The sequence below is a fragment of the Panthera uncia genome (genome assembly GCF_023721935.1).
Source record: "Panthera uncia isolate 11264 chromosome C1 unlocalized genomic scaffold, Puncia_PCG_1.0 HiC_scaffold_4, whole genome shotgun sequence".
In the NCBI taxonomy this organism is placed as follows: Eukaryota; Metazoa; Chordata; class Mammalia; order Carnivora; family Felidae; genus Panthera; species Panthera uncia.
This window is the reverse complement of record NW_026057585.1, coordinates 62,348,725-62,370,027: the sequence shown is the minus strand read 5'-3', so window position 1 is coordinate 62,370,027 and position 21,303 is coordinate 62,348,725. Positions and strand designations below refer to the sequence as shown.

Below are 21,303 nucleotides of genomic sequence, written 5' to 3'. Positions count from 1 at the left end.
ATCCTGCACTCCAAGGTGGACAGCAGATGCACATCCCCCCCTTCCCCAAGCCTGGGGACGCTGGGCCACCACTGCCAGCAGAAAGCACTGAGGAGCTTAAAGAGCTGATATGAAAGTTGTGACTTTGTGAAGCTTAAAAAAATTAAAGCATAGCTGTTTTCCATATGGTTGTCATCCTGGGCGTGGCAGGGGTGGGCCCCAGGTAAGCATCTGTTTGGAATAATCCCTTTAAAGACAGCATCAGGGGGTGCCTGGGTGGCTCAGTCGGTTAAGTATCCAACTCTTTCTTTTCTTTTAATGTTTATTTATTTTTGAGAGAGAGAGACAGAGCACAAGCAAGGGAGGGCAGAGAGAGAGAGGGAGATACAGAATCCGAAGCAGGCTCCAGGCTCTGAGCTCTCTGCATGGAGCCTGATACCGGGCTCGAACTCACGAACCGTGAGATCATGACCTGAGCCGAAGTCAGATGCTTAACTGACTGAGCCACCCAGGCGCCCCAAGCGTCCAACTCTTGATTTCAGCTCAGGTCATGATCTCATGGTTCGTGGGACTGGGCCCCACATTGGTCTCTATGCTGACAGCACAGAGCCTGCGTGGGATTCTCTCTCTCCCCCTCTCTCTCTGCCTCTCTCCCTGCTTGTTCTCTCTCTCAAAACAAATACATAAACATTAAAAAAAAAACCAGCTTAGCATCAGGCTAAATAATCAGCAGAAGAGAACAGGAGAAGCAATCAAGAGAACAGTTATAGCACCTATGAGTATCGGGTGGGGAGGGGACAGCTCAGGCTGTGGTGTCTCCTGGCTCCAAATGCTAGCTGAGACAGCCCCCTGCTTGTCCTCGTGGGTCCCTCAGCCCCTGGAAGGCCGGCAGCGATTCCTGCCCTGCTCTGCCTCTGAGCCCTGGGTTCCCCAGACAACCCCCATCACATCTCTGGAAACTGTGAGCAGGGGTCCTTGGACAGAGCAAACAACTGCTGAGCAGCCCTGCATGCCAGGAACCTTCCTGAAGGCTGTCCCACGCAACCCGACCCCAGCAGAACCGATGCATGGTATCTGCCGAATGCATAACTGAATTCTTCGGGGGAGAGACCACCATCTGTTTTATACTTCGGAAAACCGAAGCAACTTGCCCAAGCCCTCAGAGGCAGTTAGTGTTAGAGCAGGAATCTGAACCTAGATTGTCTGAATCAGAAGCCTGGGATTTTCCCACAACAATGTGCTGCCAGGGGCCCCAGCTTCCTCTTATATAAAATGATGTAATTTGATGACCATTACGTTTCCTGGCAGCTTCAGTGTTGTGAGTATCAAGAACTCCAACTCTGTCTGTCATCCTGGTCCCTGGAAGGGAGCTGCTGAAATTGGGAAAACCAGTGTTTCTCGGGCAGAGGTTCAAGCGGAAAGGAGGGTGTCTTTGGATCTCATGGGGTCCATGCACCCTTTGGTTCAGGGGCTACAGCCTGGGCTAGGGGCCAGTGAGGTCGCTCTGCAGGCTTTTCCCTCTGTGCTCTGTGATGCTGAGGACACGAGATGTTTCATAAACCAGGTCCCTGCCCTCGAGAAGCTTCCCTTCTCACAGGGGAGACCGAGGACCGGCTCTCATGGGAACACTTAAACTCTGCTAAGAGGCGGAGAGATTTCTGGCAAACATAAGTGATCAAGGGGGAGTTCTGAAGGCTGAGGCATGAAGGTGGGGAAGTGTGCAGCCCACGGGTCCCAAAGCCAGGAGGTCAACGTGATGGGTGGGCAGGCAGCAGCCAGATCACAGGGCGCCTTCCCACACTACTGGGGGCCTGTGCACTCTGTGTTCCTATCCTCACCTTACAGGTAAGGCAACAAGGCCCAGAAAGAGTAGCATCCTGCCCGGGGTTACCCAGAAAGCCAGTGATGGGGCTAGACCTCAAACTGCATGTACGAATACATTCTATTGACCACAGCAGTGGCGGGTAGAAATGACAAAATCAAGGTATCGCTGACATTACTTAATACTCTCACCACTTGCTGGGTGACCTCAGGCTGGTTTTGTGGCCTCTCTAACCTTAATTTCCCCACCCTCTGGCAGACGAGAATTGAGTGAGCTAATAACATGAAGAGTGCTTGGCCTAGTGTGTGGCACATAGCAAGTACTCCAGGATTGTCACTCATTAGCAGCGAGGATTAAATGAGAGATGTGCACAAGCACATTTCAGGCACTCAAAAAGCGGGAGCCATTTTTATTAGTATTAGAAAGCTGGGCCCGGGGTGCCTGGGTGGCTCAATTGGTTAAGCATCCAACTTCGGCTCAGGTCATGATCTCGTGGCTCGTGAGTTCAAGCCCCGCATCGGGCTCCGTGCTGATAGCTAAGAGCCTGGAGCCTGCTTTGGATTCTGTGTCTCCCTCTCTCTCTGCCCCTCCCCCACTCATATCGGTCTCTCTCTTTCAATTTTTTTTTAATTCTTTTTTTTAACATTTATTTATTTTTGAGACAGAGAGAGACAGAGCATGAGCAGGGGAGGGTCAGAGAGAGAGGGAGACACAGAATCGGGAACAGGCTCCAGGCTCTGAGCTGTCAGCCCAGAGCCCGATGTGGGGCTCAAACTTACGGACCGCGAGATCATGACCTGAGCCGAAGTCGGACGCCCAATTGACTGAGCCAGCCAGGTGCCCCTGTCTCTCTCTTTCAAAAATAAAATAAAAACATTAAAAAAATTAAGAAAGCAAAAAGAAAAAAAAAAAAAAAGAAAGCTGGGCTGGAGGCAAGGAGGTCTCCCAGAACCCAGGCAGTGGGTCAAGGAGCCAGAGATCAGGAAGGGGGCAGTATGAAGGGAGGGGAGGGGTCCCTAACATAAGGCAGTCCAATGGGAGGGAGAAGGGACAGGATCCAACTGGATGTGGGACAGGGGCTAGAGCCCTCTGTTGCTTTAGGAAAATGAGGGGGTATGATGCTGCCACATCAGCAGAAAAAATAGCAGCTCCTCAGATCAATGCATATGTGGGGTTCTAGGTACAGGCTCTAAATTGTCAAAATGACACTCAAAATGACAAATATTTTGGATCATCTGTATCAAAATAAATAAAAGAAAAATCCCACCTGCTTTAGCTTTCCCTAAGTTAGCATAGCTTCTACCCTGAGATAGGAAGAACTTCCCTGGAGAAACCAGATGCTGCTGGGGGAGCCTCAGTGAATAATCAAGCAGATAAATGCACTGGCCTGTCACCGACCAACACGTGGCTCGAAGTCGAAAAGATGCTTGCTCCTTGTTACGTACTCAATCGCGTCCCTCCAAAAATCCCATGTTGAAATCCTAACCCCTAGTGGGATGGTCTTTGAAGCCAGGGCCTTTGGGGGGGTAAATGAGGTTAAATGAGGTTGTAAGAGTGAGGCCCTAATGCAATATGATTGGCATCCTTAGAAGACGAAGGGCGTGCAAACAAAGGAAAGGCCATGTGAGGAAGGTGGCCATCTGCAAGCCAAGGAGAGAAGCCTGAGGGGACACCATGACCTCAGACTTCCAGCCTCCACCACTGTAAGAAATACACTTCTGTTGTTTTAACAACCCAGGCTGTGGTGTTTTGCTAGGGCAGCCCAAGCAGACTAACACACTCCTAGAAATCAGAAGTCTCACTAATACCAATGAAGGCCACAGGGATCCTATGTGCTAAAAAAAAAAAAAAAAAAAAAAGGCTCCGTGTGGAAGAATAAGCATCCTGCTATTTAGTAATATCTCTCACCTGAAGCTCTTACTGGACCATCAATGCCACTGAGGAGCTCTCTGCTTCTTTTTTTTTTTTTATTTTTTTTTTAACGTTTATTTATTTTTGAGACAGAGAGAGACAGAGCATGAACGGGGGAGGGTCAGAGAGAGAGGGAGACACAGAATCAGAAACAGGCTCCAGGCTCTGAGCGGTCAGCACAGAGCCCGACGCGGGGCTCGAACTCACGGACCGCGAGATCGTGACCTGAGCCGAAGTCGGCCACTTAACCGACTGAGCCACCCAGGCGCCCCTCTGCTTCTTTTGCCAAGGCATCTCCAGCATCCTACAGTGCCCGGCGCACAGCACATACTTAATAAATGATAAAAGAATGAATTGCGAACAGGCAACTGGGCCAAGTTTTAGAATCTCTTATCTGTGAAGCAGGCCTTGGCCAGCATGCCCAGGCGGTGAGGTGCAGGCCCTGGGGCTGAGCTATGGGAACAGCGGCCTGCCGGCGGTTGACCTCTGCCTGTCAGAGGTCACAAACCAGAGGGCACAGAGGCACCGCTGGGACCCCAGGAGGCAGATTCCAGCCTAATACGCAATCTGATAGAACATCTGTCCGCAAGTGGACGTCACTGGAGATGTGCAAGCACTGAATGAAGGTCACCTGGCAGGAGGGCTCTGCGAGGTATGGCCTCCTGGGGCAGGAGATGGCCCCAGGCGGAGGAGCCCCTCCCTCCAGGAGTAGTCCAGGGTTTGACAGCACAATGCATACAAACCCTGAGCTGGGTTTTCCATCCCCATCCCACCATCTATCGTCCTCTTCTGAAATTACTGATTCTCTGTGAAAAGCCACCTCAGCTTCCATAATGGGGAAAGACACCCCAAGAAAACCATCTCCGTCTCTCATGAGGCAACGCGACGCGAGAGGTTCAAGGCCTAGACCAGGCAGCCACCACTGTGCTACCGGGCTCTGGCTGGTCCCCCGCCCTCCCGTGCAACAGTTCCCCTGCGTATCCCACAACCGGGCAGACCAGGTGAGGTCCCTGACCTTCAGGAAGTATCCACAGAAGGCAGCTGATGGGCGAGGATAGAGCACCTACCTGCTAGGGTGGGGGAAGTGCAGGAGCCTCTCGCAGGCTGGGGGGTGGCCCCGGGGTGGTGGGGTGCCCGCGGGGAGGAAAAGGCCCTGGCGGCAGGTGGGGCCAGGGCCCTCCGCAAGGTCCAGGTCCAGCAGGCTCTTCTCCGAGCCTGGGGTGCAGTGGCCGTAGCTCCCGTTCACTGTGCAAAGAAAGACAGGAAGAGGAGACAACGTGAGTGGAGACAGCATGCAGAGGGGTGCAGGGAGAGGGCAGTCTCCGGGGCACAGCGTGGGACAGAGCACACTAACTGAACCTCTGCTGCATTCAAAGCACTGGGGATCCCTTATTTAATTTCCATAATCAGCAGCAGGATCAGGAATAAAATCCCCAATACTTAGATGTGGATGCCGAGCTCCAGTAGTCGAAGGACCCTGACACAAGCGCTGAGCCCTGACGACGTACCAACACCCTGCCACGTGCAGGAAACAGTGGCGAACCAGGCAGACGAGCTCCTGCCTCCTGGAACGTAACCATCTATGACCCTCACGTTGGTCACCGAGCGCTCATGTGACAAGGTGCACGGATGCATGCTGGGGCTGCGCTGCCGGGCAGGCCGGGTGAGCAGCTCTGATGTCTGTATGTCTCGGAGCAGGTGCTCGCTCAACAGCATCTGTTCTTGTTCTCACCGAAGCTCAATCTACGTTATTCCCCAAACTGCACCACATCACGATTCTCCACGGTTCTTTGACAGCCTAACTGTCACATGCCCCGCCTTGCCCAGCTACTGGGTTTTTATGAAGACTAATTGAGGGAGAAGATATGAAAACCCTGAAAAAAAAAAAAACTGTACACAGTGTAACAAAACTGTTAGGCACAGTTGTTAGAAGTTACTTCCTCTCTCTGGGCCTCAGCGTTCTCTTCTACAGCACGAGGAGGGTTAATCTGGAAGCTATGTTCTCAGTCTTTCTGTCCTGTCGCCTGGCAGCCATAACCCTAAGGAGGACAAGACACGGCCTTTGGGGCCTGATGGACCTCGGGGTGAGCCCCGACTGCCCCTAACCAAGTCTGTGCCTTGGACACATCCCTCCCCGAGGCTGACCCTCCGCTCCCTGGTGTAAAATGAAGACAGGCGCACCAGCTCTCCAGAGATGGCCGTGAGGTTTTGAGAGCTGAGGTGCAAAGCCCCTAGCACAGTGCTGGCACCTAGTGGGTGAGCTCCAGGAATGGAAATTGTTCTCATTGTCAAACAGCACTCTGAAAAGCATGAAGTGTCCTACAGATGTGATGAAGCATTATTCTTTTTTATTTAATGTTTTATTTATTTTTGAGAGAAAGAGACAGAGTACTGGCAGGGGTGGGACAGAGGGAGGGAGACACAGAATCCGAAGCAGGCTCCAGGCTCCGAGCTGTCGGCACGGAGCCCGATGTGGGGCTCGAACTCACAAGCCATGAGATCGTGACCTGAGCCGAAGTCGGACGCTTAACTGGCTGAGTCACCCAGGCACCCCTATGATAAAGCATTATTAACAGGCCCAGGTATTTGTCCAGTACGGTCAACTCTGAGCAAGACAAGCCGTTAAGATGAGCAGGGAGCTGCCCCCAGGTCCTGATTTTAGCCGCCGAGACTGAGGATGAGGAGAGGCACAGCGGAAGCAGAGGCTCAGGGAGCTTATGTCACTTGCCCGAGATCACACAGCTAGTAAGAGTCTGGGCTGGATCTCTGGCTCAGGTCTGTCGCACCCAAACCCCAATTCTGAATCGCTACGTGACAAAAAGTAGCCTCTTAGACAAAAATGCAACCCCATCCTCAAGGATCCACCTCACCCAACCCTAATCCTCGCCCAACCCGAAGGGGGGCTGGAGGCTCCGTGCTAACTTGCCGAGTGCCCACAGCTCTGACAGGTTCCAGGCATCCACCTGCCGAGCACATTGCAGTTTGCAGCCCGGAAGCAATGCTCCCAGGGCCGAGGCGGGGCTCAGCTGAGCCTCTGCATTCCCAAGCACAGGCGAGCCTGCTGGAGAGGGCACGCATGAAGATTTGCTCAGAAGCGCCTGTCACCTTCCCTGGGCTCATTCCTGCTGCGAGGAACGCTCACTCCTGCTGGCTCCGGCTGCTGCTGGGCCAGCCGCTCACAAGCCTATTTTTTAATAACTTGGTTGTTTTTTAATTAAAAAGAAATCCCTGGTAACAAATGTGAATGGCCTGAGTTAATGAGAGCAGGCTGCCGCTCGTTTAGCCCCAGCTCTGCTTGGCGGTCTCTCCCTTTTCCAAATCGTTTCTGCATGCGATTTTATTGTCCCATTGAGGCAGACCCTGGGCCTGGGCCTCAGAAAACTGTGGATAATTTTATGACCATTAATAGCATTTGGAGCAAAGAAAGCTTAATCATCACACAGAGCTGTTTTGCCAGGGTCTTTCTCCCAGTCTTTGGGTTGGGGAGGTGGTTCTGAGCTTCCTCCAAAAACCCACCAGACCCACTGGGGGCCTCTGGGTTGCTTACCCTCCCTTCACTTAAGGAGTATGTGTGGAGCGATGGAAGGTGAGCCCCCAGAAAGGCACTGGGGAGCCCAGCACTTATCAAGCCCCTCCTAGGCATGAGGCACATGGTTCCCTTCAAGTGTCCATCCCTGTGTGGCGGGCTCATTAGAGCCATTTTTCAGATGAGAAAAACTGAGGTTTGGAGAGATTAAGTGCCTCTGACCAGGCTCGGGGGTAAGAGGTGGGGGTCACAATTCAAACCCAGATCTCTCAGACTTCAAAGCTTGAGTTCGGTCCTGCTGCTTCTCAGCCAACCGATGAACAACTGGGGACCCCCAAACAGGCATCCCCACCTTTGACTCCAATGAAGATCATGTTGGGGGGGGTCTTGTGGGAAGTCAAAGTACAACCATTCCAATGGCTCCTGAACTTCAGTCTTTGTCACAGGATAGGACCACTCCATCTACAGACAAGCACATGAAGGCTCAGAGAGGTCTAGTGGTTTACCCAAAGTCACACAGGGAGTAAAGGGCAGAGCTGATATGCAAACCCATCACCTCCGTGGGAAAAAACAGTTATTACCCGACAAATAATTAAGGCCCATTGGCTTCTTCTCCACCGGATATGTAAGATGTCTTCCTACAATAAACAAAGAAGCCAGCTCTTGGAGGGAGGAAAGAAGGAGCCCCTCAGGTCACAGTTTGGCACTGTTTAGGGCTCCAAGCCCATCCAAGCCCTTGTCTTGTGTGACCCTCACAACACTCTGGATAAATGCATCAGCCTCCCTAACTCGCAGAGGGAGGGGAGCATCAGAGCTGGCGAGCGACTGTCCCAGGTCTCGTGGCAACTGCTGGCACAGTTGGGGCCCAAACCCAGGTCTCCCAAAGCCCATGCCAGACCCTTCCCTGGGCCACCTGCTTTCTCAAAGGCTGGAAATTAAACCATAGACTATAATGTGTGTCCCAGAGATGCTGTTACCACTGCCCACCACGGGTCCCAGTCAGCCAGGGGGCCTCCCACTGCCCTCCCGCCTACTGGTATCTTGCTTCTCCGTCCCCAAAGGCATCCCAAGAACCATCCCTGCTCACTCTTCATCTCCAGGGAGCAAGGGCGGAGTCTTTCCCTGCACAGGCAGAGGAATGAGAAGGGCACATTGGCCCTGCTGCTCTGAGGCAGGCTGGGGGAGGGAGGTGCTCTGGGAAGGGCTATGCCCGCAGCCATGTCTCTCTCTGTGCCACTGGAGCCAAGAGCAGATACTAGACCTGGTTTCCATGTAAATGAAGCTTCACTGGAGACTTGGAGGGTGAGGAAGTCCTATGTTCGCTTTTATAAGTTAGTGAGAAATTCTAGAATGTTGGGGCTGGAACCGACTGCCCACTCATTTAATGAACAGATGAAGAAATTGAGGCTCAGAGAAGGAAAGGACCTGCCTTGGTCAGACAGCAAATCCACAGCACAGCCTGGATGGCACCCCCAGGACTAGGTAAGGGTTTGGTTTAGTTTCCTCTTTAAGTCTCTATTTTCTCATCTGTAAAATGGTGCTAACAGCTACTCACAAGGTTGTGAGGACAATCACAAGAGATTATGGACACAATGCCTTTGGCATGGTGCCTAGCTCACAGCACTTGAAAAGAAATGAGGATGATAATGATAATCATTTTCTTCTCCTATTTATCCATGAGGGAGGCAAAGCCCCTGTATTCTAGCCCCAGAATGTCAGGTCTGGTTAACCCTGAGGCCAGACTCAGGACAAGTCTCCAAGGCTCAAGGGTCACCAAATGCAGGACCGGGCAGCCTGAATGAGGTCACAGCCAGCAAATCTGAAGCAAATGACTCCAGTTACACACCAGAGAGTTTTGCAAATTACCGTAATGACTTGGCTATAAAGTGGTACCACATATAAGGTGACTCCCCACAAGAATTTTAATTTATGCTCAAACCTGCCAAGTCTGCACGAGAAGAACAATGATGCATTCAGCATCTCAGGCCCAGATGCCACCTCCTTGCAGTCCCAGGAGCAGCCAGCAGCTGGGTCTAGGAAGGCCTGCACAATGACTGTTCCTCGTTCACCAACAAGCAGAGTTTTACTGTCCACCAGGTGCCAGGCTGGCGATAGGGTACCACACTTCACAGTATAGAAAACATTTTGCAGCCATCACCTGTGACCTTCACCACAATTGTCAAGAGTTGGCTGGGCAGGCTCAGAGGGGGCAAGCAATTTGCCTAAGCTCACACAGCAAGTGTAGGGCTCAGACATACACTGAATCTTCTGACTTAGCTATCTAGTCTAGCAAACATTTTTACTCTAACAAATGTTTTCTAAAAAAGGTCAAAGCAGCAAATATTGTAGGTTTTGCAGGTCACAGTCTGCCACAACTACTCAACAGTGAAAAGCAGCCGCAGACAATATGTAAATAAATGAATGGGGCTTTGTTTCAATACAATTTTATCTAGAAAAACAGCTCATTGATTCTGGGGCTGTAATCTGCCAACCCCTGAGCTCATGCAGCATTTAGACATAGGGTTTTTGCAGTTAGAAAGACAGAGGTTCAAAATATGAAACCATCGCACCTTCTTGCATCTGTAATACGGGGAGATTTTTAGAAGGTGGAGTTGATGTGAAAACCCCTGGAAAATACTGAATGCAGGGCTGGTCCCTTGCAGGCATTCAACAAATGAAGTCCCTTTGGCCTGGATGGGGGGCCCTCACAGCCTGGGCCCATCCCTCCACTTGGGCGTTACCTTGCACTCCCATAGTGCTTTGCTGCTATGCTGCACACATCCTCACCCACCCAGTGAGGACAGCCTGACACCCCCCAAACTCCTCTGGGCCCTCAGAGCTTGGGAGCAGTGCATCTCCTTCCAGGATATTCCCTGCCCTCCGAGCTCCCCTACCTCAGCTCACAGCAGTCTCTGTGAACAGCTACCATTCAAGGTGTACTTTATGCACACCCAGCGCATGCCAAGTACTTGAAATATTTTATTTCTAAATCTCCACCATGTCACCACAAAATCAAGATTACACCACTCTGTACTGCCACACCAATGCTTTCAAGTGCAGTTAGAACCCTGCCTCCCCCACAAGTCTATAAAAACCTTCGGGACAAGAGTTGTGGAGCCCCAGAGCTGCTAAATGTCAATGCCTCCTGAGACATTATTTTGTCCAACTTACTTCACATACAGAAAACATGAACCTAGATGAAGGACAGGCTTATCTTGGTCACACAGTAAGTAGGTTCTTTAGACACCAAGGCCCCCTTGGAGATATTCCCCTCATTCCTAGCACACGGCTGGACCCGCAGGAGGTGCCTGGAAACCCTGGGAAGGTGGGTGGCTGGAAGGACTGTCACTGCACTTGTTTTTGTGACACATCCACCCAGATTGAAGCCCTGGTCCTACCCTGAATTTTCAGGTTATGTGACCCTAGATGACCTACCTCACCCTTCTGAGCCCCAGTTTCTTCATATGTAAAACAGGGATAAGAATCCCAGCTCCAGAAAAAGGCAGTGAGGAGTAAATGAGTTAATGTATTTAGAGGCACGGTGGGTGCAGCACCCTAGAAAAGGCCCCTCTGTTTTACTTTCTTGACGGGCTGAGGAGACAGAGTAATCGCCTTCCCAGGGTGACCTGTGTCTCTTGGGACAGAAATGCGTGTTGCCAAGTAGTGAGCACTAATGGCCAAAGAAGGGCAACTTCAGGCTAATGGGGTCCTGAGTCTGAGCCTGGGCTCTGCAGGCTCGGTCAGGGTAGAGCAGGGCCCTGGCCCCCTCTCTGAGCCTCAGCTTTCCCCTCTGAGTAGTGGGAGTGCCAGGCCAGGGCAGGAGGAACACTAGAGATCCCACAGAGTGGGAGACAAGAGGCTCCACTTCACAGGCCCAGGAAGGGCGAGTGGTTCTCTCAGGACACACAGCAGAAGCAGGGCCCGCACTGCCACCCTGCAGGACCCCTTTGGCCTCACCAGGCTGCATTTTATGTGTGGTATAGGAACCCTATACCTCCCTCTCCTCACCAAACCCAAAGGTCTCGCAAACAGCAGGAGGTGGGGGCTTCTGAAAGAGGAGAAGCAGGAAGGCACACAGCCAGATTCGTTCTCATGTCCACAGACCAGGTGGGATGAGCTAGCCAAGGTCCACTCACCCACGCTGGAGCCACCTTGGGGCATTCACAGCCATCAGGGGGTCTGTAATCTTGTCAGGGCTTCTGGAGCCGCAGAGCCTAATGCTCAAGGCCTCACACCGGGCTCATGGCTGCCCATCGTCTCTTATCCCACATCCCCCAAACTCTATAAACTCCCCCTTTAAAGCTAAGCTAGATTTATTTACGGGAACTCAGACTAGTGAAACCTGAGAAGTACTAGGCTCTTTCCATGCCAGAATTACCAATGCCATTTTCCAGAGCAAGAGTAACTGACTTGTCCAAGGTCACGCAGCTGGCAGAGGGTGGAGTCGGGAGATGCAAGCCCAGCTCTCTCGGACTTGGAAGGCAGGATTGGCCTGATGTTGTTGCCCATCATGAAGGGATTTAGAGGCAATGCAGTGATTGCTTCCCCAGTGTGTTAGTCCACTTGGGCTGCCATAACAAAATACCCCAGCCCGGCTGGCTTCAACGATAGACATTTATTTTCTCACAGTTCTGGAGGCAGGAAGTCTAAGATCAAGATTCCTGCTGATTTGGTATCTGGTGAGAGCTCTCTCCCTGGCTTGTAGATGGTGGTCTTCTCACTATGTCTTCCGTATGGCCTTTCCTCAGTGTATGCAGAAAGAAAAGAGAAAGAGAAAGAAAAGAGAGAGGGAGGAGAAGGAGAAGAGGAGAGGGCAAGAAGGAGGGAGGGAGTGAATGCACATACCCTCTGGTATCTCTTCTTTTAAGGACACTAATTGTATTGGATCAGGCCCTACCCTTATGACCTCATTTACCCTGAATTACTTCCTTAGAGTCCCCATCTCCAATTACAGTCATACTGGGGGTTAGGCTTTCAACATATGGATTGGGGAAGCACAAACATCCAGTCCATAACACATAGTATTCATTCCTTAACAGAGTCCCATATTTCCTATATCTATGGGGCTTGAGAAGGAGACTCAGTATAGATAGCATGTGGGATGCAGATTCTGGGGCCTAAGTAACTAGGTTTGAATCCTGGTTTTTCCATTTACTAGCTGTGACCTTGTCTGGGTCAAACTATTTAACATCTCTGTGCCGGTTTATGAAGGTGAAATGGGTTCCTATACCACACGTAAAATGCCTACGATAGATAGTACCTCTGGCACATAGTAGACGCCATGTGAGTGTTTGCCTCATTGTTTCTTCATTAACCCACTCCAGAGGGGGCTGTGGAAGCCTGAACCAATCACCATGACGTTCTCTTGCCAGCCACAGTGCCACAGTGATTGGCACATAATGCAAGTTGGTTTAACTAGAGTCCTGGAACTTCTGTTGACAACTGGGGAAAGAGCAGCCTCTCCTCCCTTACATGCAAGTGAGGAGGCGTGAGGCCCTGACAGCTAGGGGGAGCCATCTTGTCTTCCCACGGGAAGTTGGTTGGAAGGCAAGAACAATAAACCAAGAGACACTAAATCAAAGCATTGGTGGCGCTAAGAACGTTTTGTGTGAAGAGTGAAGTTCCTATACAATTTTAAGCCTATCTCAAATGGGTTTTCTGTTACTTAAAACAAAAAGCATCCTTACTAATACAATATTCTTCTAGAAAATAATTCTTATCTACTGTGACAACTTTTGTTGTTGGGTAGTTCATTTATACCATTTACATTTAATGTAAGTAACTTATATTTTGCTTTAAATCTACAATCTTACTACTTGTGTTTTATTTGTCCCACCTACTCTCTATTCTTTTTCTCTCTTGCAATCTTTCAGATCAGGGATTTTTTTTTATCATACCAGTTTCTATATCTATTAACTTGCTAAACACACATTCTTTTATTATTAGTGGTTTTCTAGCAATTATAGTCTCCATTGTAGACTTATTGCATGCAGTCTAATACAGACTAATATATTTACTATCTCCTGTAAAGTGCAAGAACCTCAGGACTACACACACACACACACACACACACACACACACACACACACACTTTCTTTCTCTTGCTCTCTCGCTGGGTTATTCTTGTGTGTATTTTAATTCTACATATATTTTTAAACCTCACCAGATATTATCAATGTTTTATATAGTCTATATTTATTCAAATATTTTACCTTCTACTGATTCCATATGGGAGTCAATTTCTTTCTACATGAAGGTATTTAAAAAATTGTTAAGTCTGCTGGCAAAGAATTCTCTCAACTTTTGTTTGTCTAAAAATATTCTTTTTTCACCTTTACTTCTGAGTGATATTTTTGCTGGGTATAGAATTCTAGGTTGGCAGTCACCTTCTTTCAGTACATTACAGATTCATTCCACTGTCTTCTCGAGTTCATCATTTTTGCTGAAAAGTCATCTTTAAGTCTTTCAAGATACTACATTGCCCCCCATCTCTATTTTTAAAGTTTTCTCTTCACGTTTCATTCTCAACAGTTTGACTATGACTAAGATGTCCCTAGATGTGATTTTCTTTTATTTTAAGTTTATTTATTTTGAGAGAGTGAGTTGGGGGGGGGTGGGCAAAGAGAGAGGACAGAGAGAATCCCAAGAAGGCTCTGCACTCTCAGCATGGAGCTTGTGTGGGGCTCCAACTCACAAACAGTGAGATCATTACCTGAGTCAAAATCAAGAGTCAGACGCTTAACCAACTGAGTCACCCAGGCACCCCTAGATGTGAATTTCTTTGTATTTATTCTGCTTGAAGTTCATAGGGCTTCTTAAATATGTGGCTTGATGTCTTCTGTCAGTTTTGGTAAACTGATGGCCATTATCACTGTGGATATTACTTCTGCCCATTATCTTTCATCTACATTCCTGGGGAAACAATGTATGTTAGACCTTTTCATCATGTTCTATAAACCTCTTATGCTCTTTTCTGTATTCCATCTTTTTAAACTCAAGCTTCAGTCTAGATATTGTCTACTAATCTATTTTCCAATCCATTAATCTTCTCTTTAGCCATATCTAATCTATTAAATCCACCTTTGAGTCCTTAAGCTTATTTTATCTTTTAATTTTCCAATTCATTTATTTTTACAGCTTTCAGATATGTTGAAATTCTCCATTTCTCTATTTTCTCAAACATATTCATGACAGTTATTTTAAATGCTATGTCTGATAACCCCAAAATGTGGACCTGTGAATCTGTTTTTATCATGATTCTCCCCCTCTTGCTCCTGTTTCCTTGTATCCCAGATAATTTTTGACTAAATTTCCAATGTTGTGTATGAAATTTTTACAGGCCTCAGATGATGTTACCTTCCTAAGAGAGAATTTCCTTTTGTTTCTTTAAAAAAAAAAATATTTATTTTGAGAGAGAGAGAGCGGGTAGGGAGGGAGTCTGTGTGAGCCAGGGGAGGGACAGAGAGAGAAGAGAGAGAAAGAATCCTAAGCAGGCTCCACACTGTCACAGAGCCTGACATAGGGCTCAATCTCATGAATCATAAGATCATGACCTGAGCCCAAATCAAGAGTCAGACACTTAAACAGCTAAGCACCGAGGCACCCCTCTTTTGCTTCTTATAAGTAGTTAAAAGAGGGGAAGATCATCTTTATCCACTTTAGGCTTTAGCTGCTTTAAAGCTGGGCTTAAGTCTTTGTAAAAGTAGATCTATGTCTTGCTCATCCTTTCTCCTAGGATGCTGCCCTTCAGGGGTCCCAATTAAAAGCTTGGGAGGCCAGGGCTCCTCTTCCTTGGTTGACACTAAACTTCAGTATGTGTCTTCCTAGAACTTGAAGCTGTTGAAAGCTCTGCTTAGCTTCTCAACCTCTTAACTGCCATACTCTGTTGATTTCTCAGCCACTTAGCCTGTGCCACTTAAGAAGCAACAAATATTTTGAAAGGAAAAGCAACACACTGAATGTTAGGCTTGCATTTTGCCACTTCCTGTCTCCATGGAATCTTGGCCCTTCCAGAACTGCCTATCTTGGTAACCCTAAACTCCAATTTTTGTCTCTCCAGCAAAGTAAGGTTGTAGAAAGCTGTTCAGCTCTCTCTTAGTCCTACACCACTTGCAAATTGGCAAATACCTGAAAGGAAGAAGTGGTACAGAGTGTCAAATCCACATCAATGCATTTCTTTTCTCTTCAGAATGTTGGTTTCTCAAGCCCTGGATGTCTTGGTAGTCCTCTGATGTCTTCAAACAGTTGGTTTTTATATTTTATACAAACTTACTTGGTATAGCCAAATGTAAAAAGCCCCTTCCAGCAAATAATTTTAATGACTGTCTAGTATTCCATCATATGGTTGTACATACTTTATTTAACCTAGCCTCCAGAATTGGGATTAAGACTGTTTAGAAAAGTTTAAAGCTAGAAACCATCATGTAATGAATGTCCTTATAGACCTGTCTTCATGTCCGTCCATATTTACAGCCTTAAGATAAATTCCTAGATGTGGGATGGCTGAATCAAAAGACATGCAAAATTTTAAGAATTTAGCTACCTGCAGTTCAAATTGCTCTCCAAAAGTAATATGAATATACCATTTGATACCATCAGCAGTATAGGAAAATACCTGTTTCCCTGTACCCTCGCCAGTCTGGTATTCTTGTTAAAACAAACAAACAAATCTCTTAATTTACCAGTTCAGGGTTGTTTATAACAGAAAAGAGTAGGAGACAGCCTGTATATCTAATAATACAACAACTATTAGGTAAACCACAGTAAGGTTCTTCAGAAATTTCACGTGGCCATTAAACATGATACAGTAAAATCTCACCATAATGCAATAGCATGGCGCAAAAACTATAATTAATTAGAAGTACAGAGTTATGTTATTACATAATTTAAAAATTATACTTTTGGTGGTTTTCCAGCTAATATGTGGGAAAAAAGTTCTTAGTTATTAGATATGTTGGGAATAGCCCATTTACCACAAAATACACAGCACACAAGGAACTGAGAAAGTCTCATGTGGTTGTGAGGCGGTCAGTTCCTAAGACCAGCATGCCTTGCAAGCCCCAGAGAAATGAACAATCTCAAAGCCCCGTTTGTGAAGAGAAGGGATGGAGGGCAGAGGCAACGGCCAATCATGTTTTATATGAATTTGCCTCATCACGAGGCATCTGATAGGTTTTGCTGGATTTATCAAAGGCTTTAATTAGAAGGGAAAATATTTATGAGAAGTATATTCAAAGGAAAGGGCAGGATTCAAAATTCCATAGACATGAAAATAACCTGGGTTGTAAAAAAAAATGCAAAATTTCCTTTAATATCAAATGCAAAATGTACATCAAATGCTACTAATTCCTTCACCCACTTAACACATGTACACTAAATGCCTATGTGCCAGGACTAGGCACTAGGCACCAGAAATGCAGTGTTCTAGGTACCAGTCACCAGGAATGCAGGGATGAATGAGGAAGATAAATCCCTATTCTCCCAGTGTTTTCATTCTGCTAAGAGAGAAGAAGACAATTTCAAAGGCAAACACACAAATATATCCTACAATATCAGGTAGAGATAAACGTTGTGAATTAAAATAGGGGTAAGAAGCTAGAAAGTACAGAGATGGAGATGGTCAGGACAGGTGTCTCTGAGGGGTCTGCACAGAAACTTAAGAGAAGGAAAGATCCAGGTGGAACCAGGAGGAAGAGCATTCCCACAGAGAGAGCAGCAAGTACAAAGGCCCTGAGGTAGGAGTGTTTTCCAGAGTAGGAACACAAGAAGTCCAGGGGTGGCTGTAGCCCATCGAGCAGGGGTGAAAGGGGCAGGTGATGAGCAAGCTGGACCTGACTGGCAGGGTCTTGGGAAGGTCCTGGTGAGGATCTGGGTTTTACCCTGATGCATCAGGAAGCCATCAGAGGGGGAAAGCAGGAGCAACCAGATCTCACCTATGGTGTGGGATCACATCTGAGTTTTGTGTTGAAAATAGACCTTAGAAGGAAAAGAGTAGATGATGCAGGGAGAGCGGTGGCTTCATCATAGGAATGTTTTCTAAACTCGCCATTCCTTTGGGGGGTGAGGGTACTGTCCCAATTGCTGACTGTAATGGTGTTTGCACTCCTGACGTAATGACTATGCATTTGTCAAAACGCATGGAACTGTTCACACTCACATGTGATGTAAATTTTACCTTACACAAATTTTAAAATAATTTCTTTTGAAAATCTCTGTATTACACATTCCAAAATATTTTCTATTATTTTAATAAAAATCTGTGCCAAAATCCATCCTTGAGTATAGACCCAAGATGGAGTTGGCTGTCCCTAACATGGCACAGACCATCTTCCAGCATACCCTTCCCTCCCAGCCCACCACAAGCACTTCCGGGGCAGGGTACGTGTGAGCACGCCCAGACACCAGCCCGGGGGACCTCTGGGTACCTGTCCTCTTAATGGCTTACAGAAGAGAACAGCCCTAAAGGACATAGGCATGTTCACATGAGGTAAGGGAACTGATTCGAAAGATGCGCTGCCCAGTACGTCCTCAGGACTCAGGGCTTCCTCTCCTCAAGAGGAGCCTCTGCCCTCCCCCTGCTTCTCACAGCCTCCTAGCCTGTCCTCCTCCCCACCCTCTCCTTCTACTCCTCCCCTCCCCCTCCCAGCTCCATCCTTGGGAAAGGCTGAAAGGCTGCACCCACATTGGTTGTAAATGACTGCTAGTGTGCTCCCCCCACTCCCCAGGAGTGACTGAGATTCCAGGCTGAGTGGGGAGGGAACCCAGGGGCTGGCTGAAGAAAGCATTATGTGTATTTAGCGTATGTAAATATGCTGGGGGGTGGGGCGGCGGAGGGCTAATAAACTGGTATCTCTTAAAAGTCTGTTTCTACACTTTCTCATGCTGAGCCATCAAGATTCCAAAATTTAAAATGAGAAATTTCCATGCATCTGGGATTCTAAAATTCCACAGTTCTCTCCTTCTGAGATGATGCATTTTTAGAAAGCTAAGCATTTCAATTACTACGGTTCTAAGATTCTGTGATGTCACAGATGAGACACGAGGAGATTCTCTGGTTCTGGGATTGTAAAATCCCACATGTCTCTAATCAGAAGTCCTGCCACTACCTAGAGTGCCCTGAGCCCACGCACGACCCTGGCTGGTCCAAATCATCAGGGAGCAAAAGTGATGATCACCAAGAACCACTTTTTATCCAAGCCCCAAACAGCCCAAGAGTCATAGGATGACAAGAAATTCAGAGGAAATGACTGTTGAATCTATAAAAACTTCTCAAAGACAAACATATTCCATCTGTCTTTTTTTTTCAGTAAATACAGGACCATAAATGTTTATGTGAGGCATATATTTATTATTTCATGCTTGACTTAAAAAAAGAAAAAAAACCTCTTTCCCTTTAAATCAGGCTAATTAACCTCTATGTTCATGCTGGCTCTTCCCCCTAACTGATGAAATATTCCCCCAAAGTGCTCAAAAGTATATGAAACAAGAAGAAAGACATAACAATAGGGAGAAATGCCCAGCTCCAGGCAGCTGGGGGAATGTGGGGTAGGATGTGAGATGCCAGCACATTAAAATCCCCATCCTCCCTCTTGGGTCTCCCTGGGAAGGATCAGTTGTTTTGACTGAGAAAATACCACCACCTGCAGGAAGACACCTCGACCTCCAGGAAAGGGTGCATCATGGGATGCAGCCCAGAGCAGGCAGAGGGAACCTTTCCTCATCCCTCAGAGAGAATCAGAGTTTCAGACTCTGGAAAAGATGGTTTGTTTCGTATTAAGGCCACAAAAGGCTGGCAAAGCCTACTGAAGAAGTCATAGAAGTTGCTTCGGCTTCTGAAAAAATTCCCGACCTTGGTACCCCAGATCTGAATCCACACAGCTCCCAGGGCCTCTCCTCCAGGAAGCCTTTCTGCTCTCCTCCTCTGCCCTCGTCGAGGAACTACAGCCAGTGTTCCAGTCTGCACTGTCACCCACCAGGCCCAAGGGGCATCACTGCAACAGGGACTCTCCAGAGTGTATGTTCTACCCCAGGGAGCATGCTGAAAATCACTGGGGGAATTTCTGTTGGTCACAAGGACTGGAAGTCACTGTCATTTAGTGGGGAGGAGTCAGGGATGGGCCCCAAGGAGGGTCAGCTCTCCACTAACTTTTGTATATCTTTCCAGATACTTAAAAGAACTGTAAATGAGCAACCTCACCACCAATGCCTAGAACATAGCTCCATCTTACATATAAACAACTTGTTCATGGTCTTAACATATACTGAATTTTCCAGGAATGGAACTACCATGTAAATTGAGGAAAGACTGGCTTGTGTTTTGTTTGGAACTTGCCCAGGAGTTGTTCACCATTTCAGAAAATCACGTCACCCTCGGTCACTCAGCTTGTGATGTCTGTGTGTCTGTAGCTGGCAGGTTTGGGGATGCCGCACGCAGGTGCAGGCAGCTGACGACTTCATCCCGTCTCCTGGCACGGTTGTGCCTCAGCTTATGCAGGGAAATGCACGTTACTTAGGAGTTCCTTCCCTTTCATTTCTTTTTTATAATACAATTGAAACATTATATGGAATTTTTAAGAATTATGGTGTAGGCGGGTTACATTATCTGCGAATTTCATTTTAGGAGAGTAAAGGAGGCAGGACAAGAAGGGCCCTGTTAGAAAAAGGAAGCGCTGATGTGAACCCCCGACCGCAGCCAACTCATTTTTCAGATGGGGAAAGCAAGGCCTCCTCCACAGTCGCATAGTGAGGGGAGTACCGGAGAGCCTTTTGGCCAAGTGTGTCTGATTCTACAGTGCTCAGACACACAGAGGGAGGGCCCATGTCTTGAGGTCTTTGAATCTCATGGTCCGTTTCTGGATTCAGGGACACAGAGAGAGCCCTGAACCCAGAAGGACCGTCAAGAAGGCAGGTGCATGGTTCCCAGGTGGGTCCCCAGGGAAGGGGCCTGGGGACACAAGGTGGGCTGTGCCACGATGACTCTGGGAAGCCCCCAGAGAGGCAGGCCATAGAAGGGGCTCCAGCAGGTGCAGTCCCCGGCACTGGCTGATCAGCAGCGGCTGGGGGGTTGAGACTGAGCTCACCTCCGCACCCCTTTCCTCCCCCACCCCAAACCTTCCCCACTCTCCTGCAATGTTCCCCAACTCAGCTCTCTTCTCTCCCTCAGCCCCCCATTCCCGCACTTAACCACTCTCAATCTCTGCCTCAGTTCAAACAGCGACCTCTTTCACCTGGACGACAGTCTCCCCTCTTCCCTGAATGCAATCCCTGCACCCCACAGCAGCCAGGTGGTCTTTCCAAAGCACGAGAGTCTGACCAGTCCCCCCCTGCTCCTCACCCTCCAAGGCCCCCACAACCCATGAGATAGCTTCTGAAAGTCTAAGCCAGGAAAACAAGACGGAGCACCTTCTGTTGGCCCCAGCCCCTCTCCCGCCGTTCCCAACATGCTCCCTGCTGCAGCTGAGGCCAGCTGCTCACAGACCTGGCCTGTTCTTTGTTCCTCTGAGTCCCTGCCATTCCCCCCACACCACACATGCCCCCTGTGCCGCCACCCGCCCCGGCCCTGGGTCCCCGTCAGAGCTCCCCGTGCACCATGCAGTGTGGCTCAGGTGGAAACTTGAAGAAAAAATGCGGAAGCGAACACATCCACGAACGAGGCCTTGGATGACTCGTGAACCCCTGCTGCCAGGAAAGGCAGATCTAGAAAGGCAAGAGAGACAAGAAGCCTTTTCTCTAAGATTCAGCCCCTGGGGGTGGGCCGGCCAGGCGCAGACTCCGCTCCAGCCATTACAGCTTTACTGACCGAAACCCACGGATTCCCCTGAGAAGTGGGGGATGGAAACGCAGCGAACATATCCACAAACGTGTCTGAGGGTCTGGGAAGCAGCACCTAGCAGTGTTTTCATTCCAAACAGCAGCAGGCCTCTGTGGGGTGGTGGAAGTGTGGGTGGACGCAGCCCTGGCCCAGCCCGGGCTCTGCTCCCAGCTGCACCGCCCGGACTTTGCAGGCTGCAAGGAAGAGGTTTCTAGGAAACGCAGCTGATGAGGGACAGCCCATTCGAGGATGCTC

General features: G+C 48.5%; 1 protein-coding gene across 1 annotated transcript in view; it reads right to left on the bottom strand.

Moving 5' to 3' along the window:
- The window catches only part of GLIS1 (GLIS family zinc finger 1), a 90,622-nt gene extending 85,671 nt beyond the window's left edge, over nt 1-4,951 (bottom strand). Inside the window, exon 1 of the mRNA XM_049617150.1 lies at nt 4,780-4,951. The gene's annotated coding sequence lies outside the window, so the exon portion shown is untranslated. The remainder of the gene's footprint in view (nt 1-4,779) is intronic.
- Nucleotides 4,952-21,303: the final 16,352 nt, after the last annotated feature.